The sequence below is a fragment of the Peromyscus maniculatus genome, chromosome 5 (genome assembly GCF_049852395.1).
Source record: "Peromyscus maniculatus bairdii isolate BWxNUB_F1_BW_parent chromosome 5, HU_Pman_BW_mat_3.1, whole genome shotgun sequence".
Classification (NCBI taxonomy): Eukaryota; Metazoa; Chordata; class Mammalia; order Rodentia; family Cricetidae; genus Peromyscus; species Peromyscus maniculatus.
The window spans coordinates 135,719,271-135,730,541 of record NC_134856.1 but is presented as its reverse complement, the minus strand read 5'-3'; the positions used below and the strand labels follow the sequence as shown (position 1 = coordinate 135,730,541).

At 52.7% G+C, this 11,271-nt stretch overlaps 2 long non-coding RNA genes across 2 annotated transcripts; one reads left to right on the top strand and one right to left on the bottom strand.

The window, feature by feature from the left end:
• Positions 1-279: 279 nt before the first annotated feature.
• LOC121829630 (uncharacterized) lies at positions 280-4,787 on the bottom strand. Its single transcript, XR_013051662.1, has 3 exons — positions 3,893-4,787; positions 3,118-3,508; positions 280-2,188 (listed from the first exon to the last, which is right to left on the bottom strand). It is a non-coding gene; the product is annotated as an uncharacterized LOC121829630 (long non-coding RNA).
• Positions 4,788-7,616: 2,829 nt separating this feature from the next.
• On the top strand, positions 7,617-10,706 carry LOC121829856 (uncharacterized). The gene is made up of 5 exons (XR_013051661.1): positions 7,617-7,708; positions 7,860-8,641; positions 9,143-9,228; positions 9,786-10,385; positions 10,494-10,706. It is a non-coding gene; the product is annotated as an uncharacterized LOC121829856 (long non-coding RNA).
• The last annotated feature ends 565 nt before the right edge of the window (positions 10,707-11,271 follow it).

The following is an 11,271-nucleotide window of genomic DNA, read 5'->3' as shown; positions in this document are numbered from 1 at the left end:
GCTATTAAGGAAGCTAAAGAGATCATTTGACTCAGGATCAATATTCCAACTCATCATAATTTCAGTAGTTCTCATTAATCCGTCTTAACGACTCCGTAAGGTGTGGCTCTCCCTGGGACTCCAGCTCCCAGCCACTCAACTCATAACGAGTATGTAGCCAACAAGCCAGAAGTTTCTTCCCAGCAAGCAGGACACACAGGGAGAAAGACTAACAGACTCAGCAACCAGGAGCAACACCGTAAGTCTGCAAGGCTCTTGAGGCCTCCAGCTCCCATTTTCAGTGTTTCTTGGGTGCCTCTGTGTGCTAGCGCTCACGCTAGGCTCTGAGGGGCGAATACCTTCAAAGCCGACAAGAACTCTGCTTCCCTGGAACTTAACTCTAACGAGATGGAGTTTGTCAGCAGCGACTTTTCAGGAGGGGTTCTGATGATGTTGGTGTTGGGGGCTCTTTCAGGGAAGGCCTCCCCCCCATTTTCTCATATATTTATTTTTTAATAATTTAATTAAAATATAATTGTATGATTTCTCCCCTCTCCCACTCCTCCCAGGTCTAACCTGCTTCCTCCCATACTCTTCTTTAACCACCATTGTTTTATATATATGCATATATGAATCAACATATAAATATAACTGAGTCCATTCAGTACCTGCTCACACTGTGTGTGTGTGTGTGTGTGTGTGTGTGTGTGTGTGTGTGTGTGTGTGTGTGAGAGAGAGAGAGAGAGAGAGAGAGAGAGAGAGAGAGAGAGAGAGAGAGAGAGAGTTTCTAGGACAAAGGAGCCAACTTTGGGCTAAGATGTGAATGGTCGAAGGAGCCAAGAAGGACTGCCAAGTACAGCACTCTAGGAAGAAAGGGCAGTCGTCAGGAAACCAAGGGCGGCAGGTTCCTTAAAGCAAACAGAAGAACAGGAGTCAGGCCCTGCTCGGTGCAGGCACACGGCATGTGGCACAGCCATTGTCTCTTTTTCTCAGAAAAAGTCCAAGTATTCACCCAGGTGAGGTTTTCCCCACCCCATGTAGCTCTCTCTCTCTGGCTTCCTGAAACTATGTAGACCTTGGAACTTACAGCAATCCTCCTGCCTCGGCCATCAGAGTGATAAAATTAAAGGCATGAGTCAAAACACCTGGTATAAGAGTACACTCTTATCTGGGCGGTGGTGGCTCACGCCTTTAATCCCAGCACTTGGGAGGCAGAGGCAGGCAGATCTCTGTAAGTTTGAGGTCAGCCTGGTCTACAGAGTGAGTTCCAGGACAGCCAGGGCTACACACAGAGAAATCCTGTCTCAAATAACCAAAAGAGTATACTCTTCTGTTTTGTTTTGTGGTTTTTCTGGTGCTGGGGATTGAACCCAGGACTCATATACACTAGACAAGTGCTTCTTCATCAGAGCGACAGCGGCCATCAGAAAAGAGACCCCGTCAGATAGAACCAGCGTGAGGCAGTTGTGTGCAGCCTCACTAAACTTGAGTCTTCCACTGGCAATGGGCCACACACAGTGGCACTCTGGTAAGATCATGTGGCCTTCTGACAGTGCAGAAGCCTTAATCTATGCAACCTATTCTGATGTTCACCCTGCGACAAAATACATTTGCAGAGAAGATCCCCACTGTTTAGTGATGTATTTCTGTTCCTCTGGAGTTCACTTGGGAGATGGTGTCCTGTTGGGGAAGGGAATACAGGAAGAGATGTAAAGCCAGGGATTCCAGAGCCAGGCAGAGGGATGTATGTGTGTGCCAAACTCCATCACTCACCAGCTGAGCACCCTAGGCAAACAACTTCACAGTTCTGGGGCTCCGTTCCCACCCCTTGCTTGTTTGAGTGCAGACTGAACAGGCCTGAACACAGCATCTGGAGTAGGCCATGATTCCGCCGCAGACCGGCCTTGATGTTGGTCCTGCAGCACCTATCAGGCATGTATTAACCCCCAGCAAAGGAAAATGGCCCGAGTTCTGTGCCTTTGAGGGGAAGTATTTTTGGAGAATAGTGTGATCAATGTAGTGCTGGAATTCAGCTGGGGTCAGGGCCACTCTATTTGCCCACTTTCCAGGCCATTATTTTCCTTCAAGTTCCCTTCTGTCCTCTTCTCTTAGCCTCTCCGTAGTGAGCACACACAGGGACCCAGGTCTGGCCAACCTGTGCCAATCCCAATCCCTCCACAGTGGACCGTTAAGAAATTGACCAAGAAACCTAGAACAGAGAGAGACATGACCTGATGAGGCCTTCCAAGGCCCTGGAGCTACTTAATCCCAAACCCAGCAGCAAGATCCGCGGCCCTTGCCATCATGAGACAGATGCCTTTGGCTCTTGCCAGTTCTGATTGAGTTTCTGTCACCTGCAGCCAGAGTCCTGACAGCTAACACCGTTTTGTATGCAACAGCAGAACTCACGCGTCCATGGGGTCTGCCATCGGTGACGAGGGAAAGATGGGCAGAGGTAAGAAACGATAAGGTACGTGCTCACTGTCCCTCCTCCTCCTTCGCTGGAGAACTCCAGGCTTCCCAGACATGCAGCTGGGTAGGATGCAATGTCAGAGTTAGCCAGCCAGGGTTTCCCATCTTCCCTCGATAGGTGAATTAACACAGGGACACGTGACCCAGGGAGACTCCACGCTGCAGTTTTAATTCAATTTTGAGACTTTTTCCCACTGGGCACAAACAGGTGGCTTTAGAAGGTTCTGGCAGGCGCCATGTTATGAGGAAAAAGCCTGGAGAGGACAGAGCCTGCTCCGGTCCTCATCATTGGAGTGCAGATCAAACCACATGTAAAGGAAGAGACATCCCCAGAGGTTCAGCTACCTGAGCCAGTGAAGGCCATTTGGGCTCAGACTTCTGGCTTCGTTTTCTGTCATGTGTAAACAAGAATCCTGTGTGTCTCCCATGGCACATAGGGAAGGCACCCATCCCCACCATCAGAGGCCTGTGTGCTCCACTCTCCTAAGATTCACTTTGCATTCTGAAAGAAAGCATTTGGTTTCTCGAAAGCTCTTGGGGCACCCGAATATAGGGGTCCCTCTGAAATGTATGAAATTCTCAAAGGTCTGGGATTAATGGAAACCTGCTCAGCACACAGGCTGGAGCAAGGGGGAGCTCCCCACCCTGAAGGAGGCAATAACTCACCTGGGCCCACCTCTGCCCTTCCTTCTGCCCATCTTGAGCAAGGACAGCCATCAATCGTGCTTATCAGACCTCTTATTTCATCCTTTATCCGGCTGCCGCAGGTGTCATTCCGCACTCTTAACAGAGTTATGAGCGATTGAGTGCCGGGACCGGGCTGGCTGAAGGATTCATGGGTGCAAGTCTCTCCATTCATCAGAAAGAGTTAGCCTTAGTTAGCTTTGGGGTTTCCAGTGGGGGATGGAGAGGAGGCTTCTCTGTCCGTAACCAGAATATCAACGTCACGGAGAGGACAGCAGTGACGTTGGTGGAGAAGGCCCCTGAGTAGCAGTGAGAACCACTATCGGGCCAGAAGACAGGCACCGGGACCAGTTCTGGAGCTGGAGATGCACTCCTGAGTCAGATGAGATGTTTACTCAATACTTGTGCCCAAGACCAGCTTGTCCTCCGAGCACACATCTCCACTCTGCTCACGACAGTTACTATGAAGTCCCCACTCCTGGGCCAGCTTACAAAGCCCTCTCCCCACGCCTCCGATACCCTGGTGTCCTTCCCTGGACCACTACACTCCAGGCCTCTAACCTCTACCTAGTCCTCACACACTCATGCTCACACCCATGACCTTTGCATTCACATCCCCAGGGCTGCCTTTCCTTCCACGCGTAGGCTCAGCTCCAGCAGCAGACAGGGCTTTCCTGACCCTCACCGCTGTCTGTCTGCCACGTGGTTCTATTTCATTTCCTTCACAGTTATTAAACCTTGGCCAAAGATGTCTTACTTCTTCTCCCCTTTACTTGAAAAGAAGCTGCCAGGAATTACTGCCTGAAGGCAGGGTTCTGTCTGTCCTCAACCCTGGAGAGGTCCCCGCCAGCACCTGGTGCATTCCTGGGTGCCCCAGACACACAAGAAATAGAGATTGCCCACATAAACTGCTGCCCAACTTGGTGCTTCACAGCCTGGCACCAAGCCTGAGTGTTTGGAGTAAAGCCTGCCTGAACTCTGGGCTTCTGTCCAGAGTCCTGAGGCTTAGAACAACCCATGTCCCACCCAAAAGCCTCTCTTAGAGACAGGGAAGGAAGATATTGGTTCTGGGAGGAAAGACTGTTTTGTGAAACCAGGAGGTTGCCATGGCAACGCTTCTTTATGCAACAAAGACCCCCCTTCAAGTTAGAGAAGAGAGGGCGCAAGTCAATGGATATTGACCAATAGCAGTGGGACCTTCGGCTGTGCACAAGGAGGGACTTTCAAGTCACCCCTGCCTGTCCTTGGGCTTGATCTGACAACTCTGCTCTGCCCCTCCGCTGGCAGCTTGTCCTGATTGTCCTCAGCCTCCTCCCATCTCACCCTGGGCCGTGAGGGAGAGGAGCTGAAGAAGGTCGAGGGTCATCCCAGGCAGTGGACCCGAGCAGGGAGCTGTCCTAGATGAGGTGTGGCGTCACACATGCACTAAGCACACTGTTGTGCACACTGGCTTGGATGAGTTGGGGGGATCAGTGCTCACCCAGCCACGGGGGGCTGTGTGCAGCTGTCTGTCCATCCCACGAGGCTCAGGGAGGCTGTAGTGGGCGAGAGAGAGCTGCAGGGGTTTGACTCGGATGGCCACACGCAGAATTCAAGCTTATAACCACACTGCCATCCCCGCAGTCCTCAGCACAAACAGACGTGATTGCTGCCGTCGGCCGCGCTCGCTGTGGGTCAGCCATGTCCTCACCCGAGAACCTTCGCTGTGTCATACAGGGAAACGGGATTTCAGGGTAAAGGCTATGACCCAAGTGGCAAAGTTGGGACCCGCACACCTGTCCAGAGTCCGAGTTCATGCCCTAACATCAATAGAACCTGGGTATGCGCTGCCAAGACAGCCTTTCCAGCCTGGCCACTCTAGCCAGTAGCGGGGCTGGGGGACAGAAACCTCACCCTTGGGACCTGGGGGGTTGCTAAGGCAACTTTTGGGAACCAATCTGTGACCTGAGGATAAGCAGCCTTGACGGAACTAAGGAAAGAATGCAGCAAGCCAAAAGAGGAAGCAGACTCCAGGTGATGTGGCAGGCCTGAGAGCCAGGCACGCTCCAGCCCCACTGTGGAGCACAAACAAGTTCTTACCTGTCAGCGGCTTCAGTGCTGGCCACATCATCTCAGCCAAAGCTGCTCAGGCGACAAAGACGGTAAGAGACAACAAATTCCAGCTTCGGTCACCACGAAAAAGCACCACATGCCAGGCCTGGACGCATCCCTGGGAGCTGGTCCCCTCTGCTTTGAGTCTTCAGAACCAGGCCGTGCTGGTACATTTCACATCACCATGGGCTTTCAGAGCCCAGGCAACCACCGTCTCCTCCACCAGGCAGCCACCGTCTCCTCCACCAGGCAGCCACCGTCTCCTCCACACACGTTCCCTTCGATGTTCTGCCTGGCCCTGAAGCCCTGGGAGTCCAGACTTGCCACCAACATGGAGGGAAATAGCTGGTCATTTTTCATTGTGGGCCTTGGGACTCCCTAAATTGAGATTTATCTTTGGAGTTGCCTCTATCTGCTGACTCCATCTTCAAGGTTCAGTGAGGTGTAGGACCAGGGAAAGGGGCTCTGATGTGTCCTCTCTCACTCACACAACAAATGTAGGTGACCTTCCCAAAGCCTTGCCACACTCCTCACCACCTGGACTAACAGAGCGTTCACCTTTCACTGTTGCTAATGTTTCCAAGTCGATCATTTTACATTTATTTACATTTCCGGGAGCAGATGGGGGCCACAGCTGGCAAGAGTCTGCTCTCTCCTCCACGCTGTGGCTTCCAGGGATTGAACTCAGGTCATCAGCCTTGGTGGCAAGCACCTTTACCCACTGGGCCATCTCGCCGGCCCCTGCGTTTCAGTTTTTCTTTTTTTTATTATGAAATTTTTTATCATTTTACATAGCAATCACAGATTCCCCCCCTCATGTGTTTAAGTTTTATATGACATTGAGTCAGGCAGTAAATCTGGCCTGGAAACATCAAGAAACTTGGTGCTTGCGAAGAAGAAATGGAGGATGGGGCAGGGACAGATGGCAGCACACTCTGACCCTCGCCCTCCCTGCTCACTTCAGACTGCCCATGCGCCTTTCTCTCCCGGTCTTTGGTCTGTTCTCCTCCTGACCTGCCACCTCTCCTCCTGACCCCGCCACCTCTCATCCTGACCCCACCAGCCACCTCTCATCCTGACCCCACCACCTCTCATCCTGACCCCACCAGCCACCTCTCATCCTGACCCCGCCAGCCACCTCTCCTCCTGACCCCACCACCTCCTCCCCTCCTGACCCACCACCTCCCCCATGGCTCCAGGTCCCATCCCTGCTCCTTCTGCACGCCAGCCCCATCCAGCAATTTCTTCAGCCCCACCAGCTCCCTGAAAGCCGAAGGCTGCCACTCCACAGCCTGGACAGACAGTGCCCCCCTCAGGCCACATTCAGCCCTGGGCTGTGGCTCTTGGTGAGACAAAGACAAACACCCGTGGGAGAGATTAGGACGACTTGGGCAAACCTCCACTGGCAACCCCAATTTCAGATTCGAACTCAGGTCTCCAGAGGTGAATGGGAAGAAAATGGCTAAATTAAAATGCTAATTACCGTCTCCAGCAATTCGTTACCAGACAGTCGCTTGTATCTATTATTAACAGCTTCCGCCACAGCCCTGGCTTGCCCAGAGACACCAATGACTTAAAGATTCAGGTGCAAGAGAAAATAGCATAGAGCTGTGTTGGCACTATGCACACAGTGATGCTGCCGTCACCTGTTTCTGCTCCTTCCGGAGAGATGAGCAGAGGAACCTGCTGAGGAACTGAGGACTCCTCCAGGCTGTCCCGCGGAGGCCCCTCCAAGGGTCGTCTCAGACTTGAAGTGGTTGCATCAGACATAACAGGGTAATATAAACCCCATGTCTAAATGGATCTGCAGAGCATTTCATAGCTCTCCAGCACCTCTGTGCACCCCCCTCCTACTCACATTATGGGGGAGGGGAGGGGCATGCCAGGGATTGAAGCCAGGGCTGCCATGTTTTTATTAAGTGAACTCGGAATTTGGAGAAGGCAGTAGGAGCTGCTGTTCCCTCTTTCCACATAGAAGTCTAGGTAAGGTTTTCCTATAGAAGTCTAGGTAAGGTTCTATACTACTTGTATGCATGCACGCGCGCGCGCGCACACACACACACACACACGCACACACACACTGCTCCTAGAATGTGAGACTTTTAGAAACAGATGTGAAGGAGGGAGGTTGCTGATGAGGAAAAAGATGGCTCCTGTATGAACTGTGCGTGGCACTTCGGGGAACCACATCACCCATCTGTGCCTGGACTGTCATACTGACCTCCAGTAACAAACAAACTGTCTCAAGAGATGCCTTGGGGCCTTGGCGACAATGGCGAAGCTGCCCAGGCCTTGGGCATAGTGTTGGGGAGGCAGAATAGTGCAAACAGAGTGGGTGAGAATTCCAGGACGGAGAATCCTTGCAGAACTGCCTGAGGTCACAATCCTCAGGAGGACAAGGTGGACACTGCTGTCCTTTCTGTACTCACAGACTAGACGCCAGCGGGTAGACTACAGAGATTCTCTGCTCCACATCACCCTGGTGAGTTCCTGTCCCAGCAATGGCGCTGCTCTATAAGACACTTATCCCACCCCCTCCCACCCCCGAGTGTTCAGAGGAGCAGGGACGGGACCTGCCTGGTGTCCCTGGAACATGGTTCCACACATAGAGGGTTTTCTGTGGTTTCTTACAGAGTCAAGGTGACGCTGTCACAACCAGTCAGTGTCATATACAAGGATGCCCCTGTGGGGCTGGGTTTCACCTGCTCCTGGAAACTCGTTCTTAAGGGTTTGTGAGCCTGGTCATTACACAATGGGCATTTTGAAGTTGGCCAGGATGCGTGAGTATACCAGAGCCCTCCACAAACTCCCAGGCATGGATTTTTATCTGCTCCACTGCTGGCTAGGGAGCCCAGTTCAACAGTCACACTTTAGCTGAAATAATATTTTCTAGTTTTAAAAAGATTTATTTTTAGCTGAGTGTGGTAGCACACACCTTTAGTCCCAGCACTCAGGAAGCAGAGGCAGGCAGATCTCTGAGTTTGAGGCCAGCCTGGTCTATACAGGGAGTTCAAGAACAGCTACACAGAGAAACCCTGTCTTAAAAAAAAAAAAAAAACTCTAAAAAAAAAAAAAAAAACCTCGGGAGGCAGAGGCAGGTGGATCTCTGTGAGTTCGAGGCCAGCCTGGACTACCAAGTGAGTCCCAGGAAAGGCGCAAAGCTACACAGAGAAACCCTGTCTCGAAAAATCAAAAAAAAAAAATATTTTTTGTTTCATGTGTAGAATTGTTTACCTAAATGTGTATAGGTAAACTATGTGTTTGCCTAGTGGTTATAGAGGCCAGAAGAGGATGCCAGACCCCCAGGAACTGCATCGTGGTCATGACTTGACGTGTAGAGGCTGGGAACTGAACCTGGTCCTCTGCAGAAGCAGCTGGTGTTCTGAATTGTGGAGCCATCTCTCCAGCCCATGAAGTAATGGTTTCAATCTCCAACTATTTTATATTTGTTAATGTTTTACATTCAGGTGTGTGTGGGGTGTGTGTGTGTGTGTCCCCTTGTGCCACCGTGCACATTCAGAAGAGAATAGCTTTCAGGGTAGGAGTTGGTTCTCTCCTTCCATTATTTGGGTTTTGGAGATCAAACTCAGCTCATCCAGCTGGATGGCAAGCACCTTTACATGCCGAGCCGCCTCAGCCAGCTCCAAATATTTGAAATACAGGGAAACGTGCCCGGGTATGTAGCCCAGTTAGGAGCGCCACATTAACCAGGCATGGTTGCACACTCCTTTGACCCTAGCACTCTAGAGACAGAGGCAGGAGGACTAGAAAACCAGGGTCATCCTTGGCTACATAGGAAGTTTGAAGCTAGCCTGGGCTACATGACAGCCCCATCTCAAGACAAAGCAGGGCGAGTGTGGCTTCTCATTCTTTTTCCGTTGGCCCGTTCCAGCCCCTCTCCTCTCCATCCCTTCAGGAACAGTGCCAAAGGGGTTAACGCCTATGGCCTCTCCATCCCTGGCCCTCGGTGTACCACCTGTTCTGCCTGGGTTCTGGCCTCAGGTAGGGCATAAACATCCCCAGTGACAAATAGCCCCACGAGTGGCCAGGCCATCACGGGAGCCCTCTGCTCTCTCCACCACCTGCTCCAGCTCAGCTAGAGAAGGGAAAGTGGTGGAGGGCTTGAAGCCCAGTCAGAGTCATCCATCCTAAGTAATTAGCTGCCACAGACAACGCACACCTGCCAAGGGGAACAGAACTTCCTCCGCCCCGCCAGCCTCACAAACTCCCCTGCCCCGGGCCCTGCCTCCTGGGGCTGCTGGGGGATGCAAGGAGGCTGGGAAACCATCTGCCAGGGCACAGGGGCTCTTCACAGATCAAAAGCCAAGACAATTCTTTCAAGACTGGCCCTGTCAAATGCTGCCATGCCCTGCACATCTTCCCTTCAGGGCTCCTCAGCCGGCCTCCCCTTGGCAGGGGAGGGCAAGTGTGTTTCACAGACGCCACCGGTCACCTGTCCCATGTCATTCTTACCTGAAACTGTTCATGTTGACACTTGGTGGCTCACTGATGTAGGGGCACATGAAGGGAAATCAGTTGTTTCTTTGTCCTTATGAGAGACTCCCAACGAGAGATTCTGCCATCTCTGGGTGCTGTGGTATCTGGATGTTAACCATGGAGACACAGAAGTCACTGTGGCCGTGGAGGAGAGCTGGACTGAGGGCAGAGCTGACATACCCACAGGAACAGGGAAGGAGCTGAGGTCGCCAGACCCTGCCTTCCCACCCCGGAGGGACTCCTCTGGACTCCCCCTGCCTTCCACCCTGGAGGGACTCCTCTGGACTCCCCCAGTGCGACATGAGAAAGATCATTATCCACTTGGAGCTGGGCTGGCTGCCAAAGGCATCTGAACACTGTGAAGGCAATGGCCGCAGGTCCTTTCGCAGTGGAATCCCGCCCCTATGCGACACCCTGGTTTGGGCTGTCCCTGAGGTCCAGGCCTATCATCTGCTCTCTCTCCATAGGAGCTAATGCGGTATTCTCTGTCACAAACACCAACCCACTTGAAGCCTTTCTCTGGTACCTTCAGGCCACTCGGGCTGTGTCCCCACAGGCCAGAAGTGATAGAAATCGCAGTCCCAAGAAGAGCCTCAACCAGTAACTGAGAGAGCTGTTTGTTTGGCACCTGATGCCCTGTCCCTCGGGCTGGGAAAGGCTAGGTGGGTGGCCCCGCCCACTGGGCACCCACGGTGCAGACAGCTCAGGCTGAGAGGCCCCTTTGCCTCCCCTTCCCTGGTCCCATCTCCCTCCCCTGCTGTCTCCCACAGCAGTGGATACACCTGAAACCTTGTCCCAGGGATGACTTCCAGGGAACCTAAACCAAGACCTCCCTCTTCCTCCATCCTTGAGTTCCTGCTCTGCTGCAGACACTTCAGAGACCACAGGAGACATGGTGCCCAGCTCACAAACCAGAGACAAACCAGAATGTCCTATCAACCGCGGATCATCTTACATACAGTTCTAATGGGGACTGGATGATACCAGACATAGGTTGCGGGGGTGGGGGTGGGGTGGGGGGGTGGCAGCCTCGCAAAGACCTGCAGGAAGAACATTCCGGCAGAGAGCACAGCACTTGCAGGCTGTAGGGTAGAAGTGAGCACTGAGCACTGTAGGTCTGGGAGGCAGTGGACGAAGTAAAGGAAGGTGAGCCAGGAGAAATTGGGGGGGGGGGGCAGCTGAGGCCAGAGAAGGGAACTTCTGCAGCACAAGAAGAGTTTGTGAGTCTGGGGGGTTGTAAGGGGGAGAAGAAACTCGCTCAAGAGAGGCAGCAGGACTCTGCTACTGTGCAGAGGTAGATGCGGGCAGAGTGGGGGAGGGTGGACTGGAGACCAGCTAGGCAGTATCCGTTGTCCAAATGGGAGATACCGGCATAAGGCACTGTTGCATGCTCTCTGCGGACTGAAAACCTGCCTCCTTCACCTGCCTGCCTAGGACAAGCCTCCGGCCTGACCTAAGCCCAAGCCATACACCCTGGTGCAAGCCTGTCAACCTAGCTACTCCGTGGGGAGGCTGGGGAGGAAGATCAGTTGAGACCAGGAGTTCAAG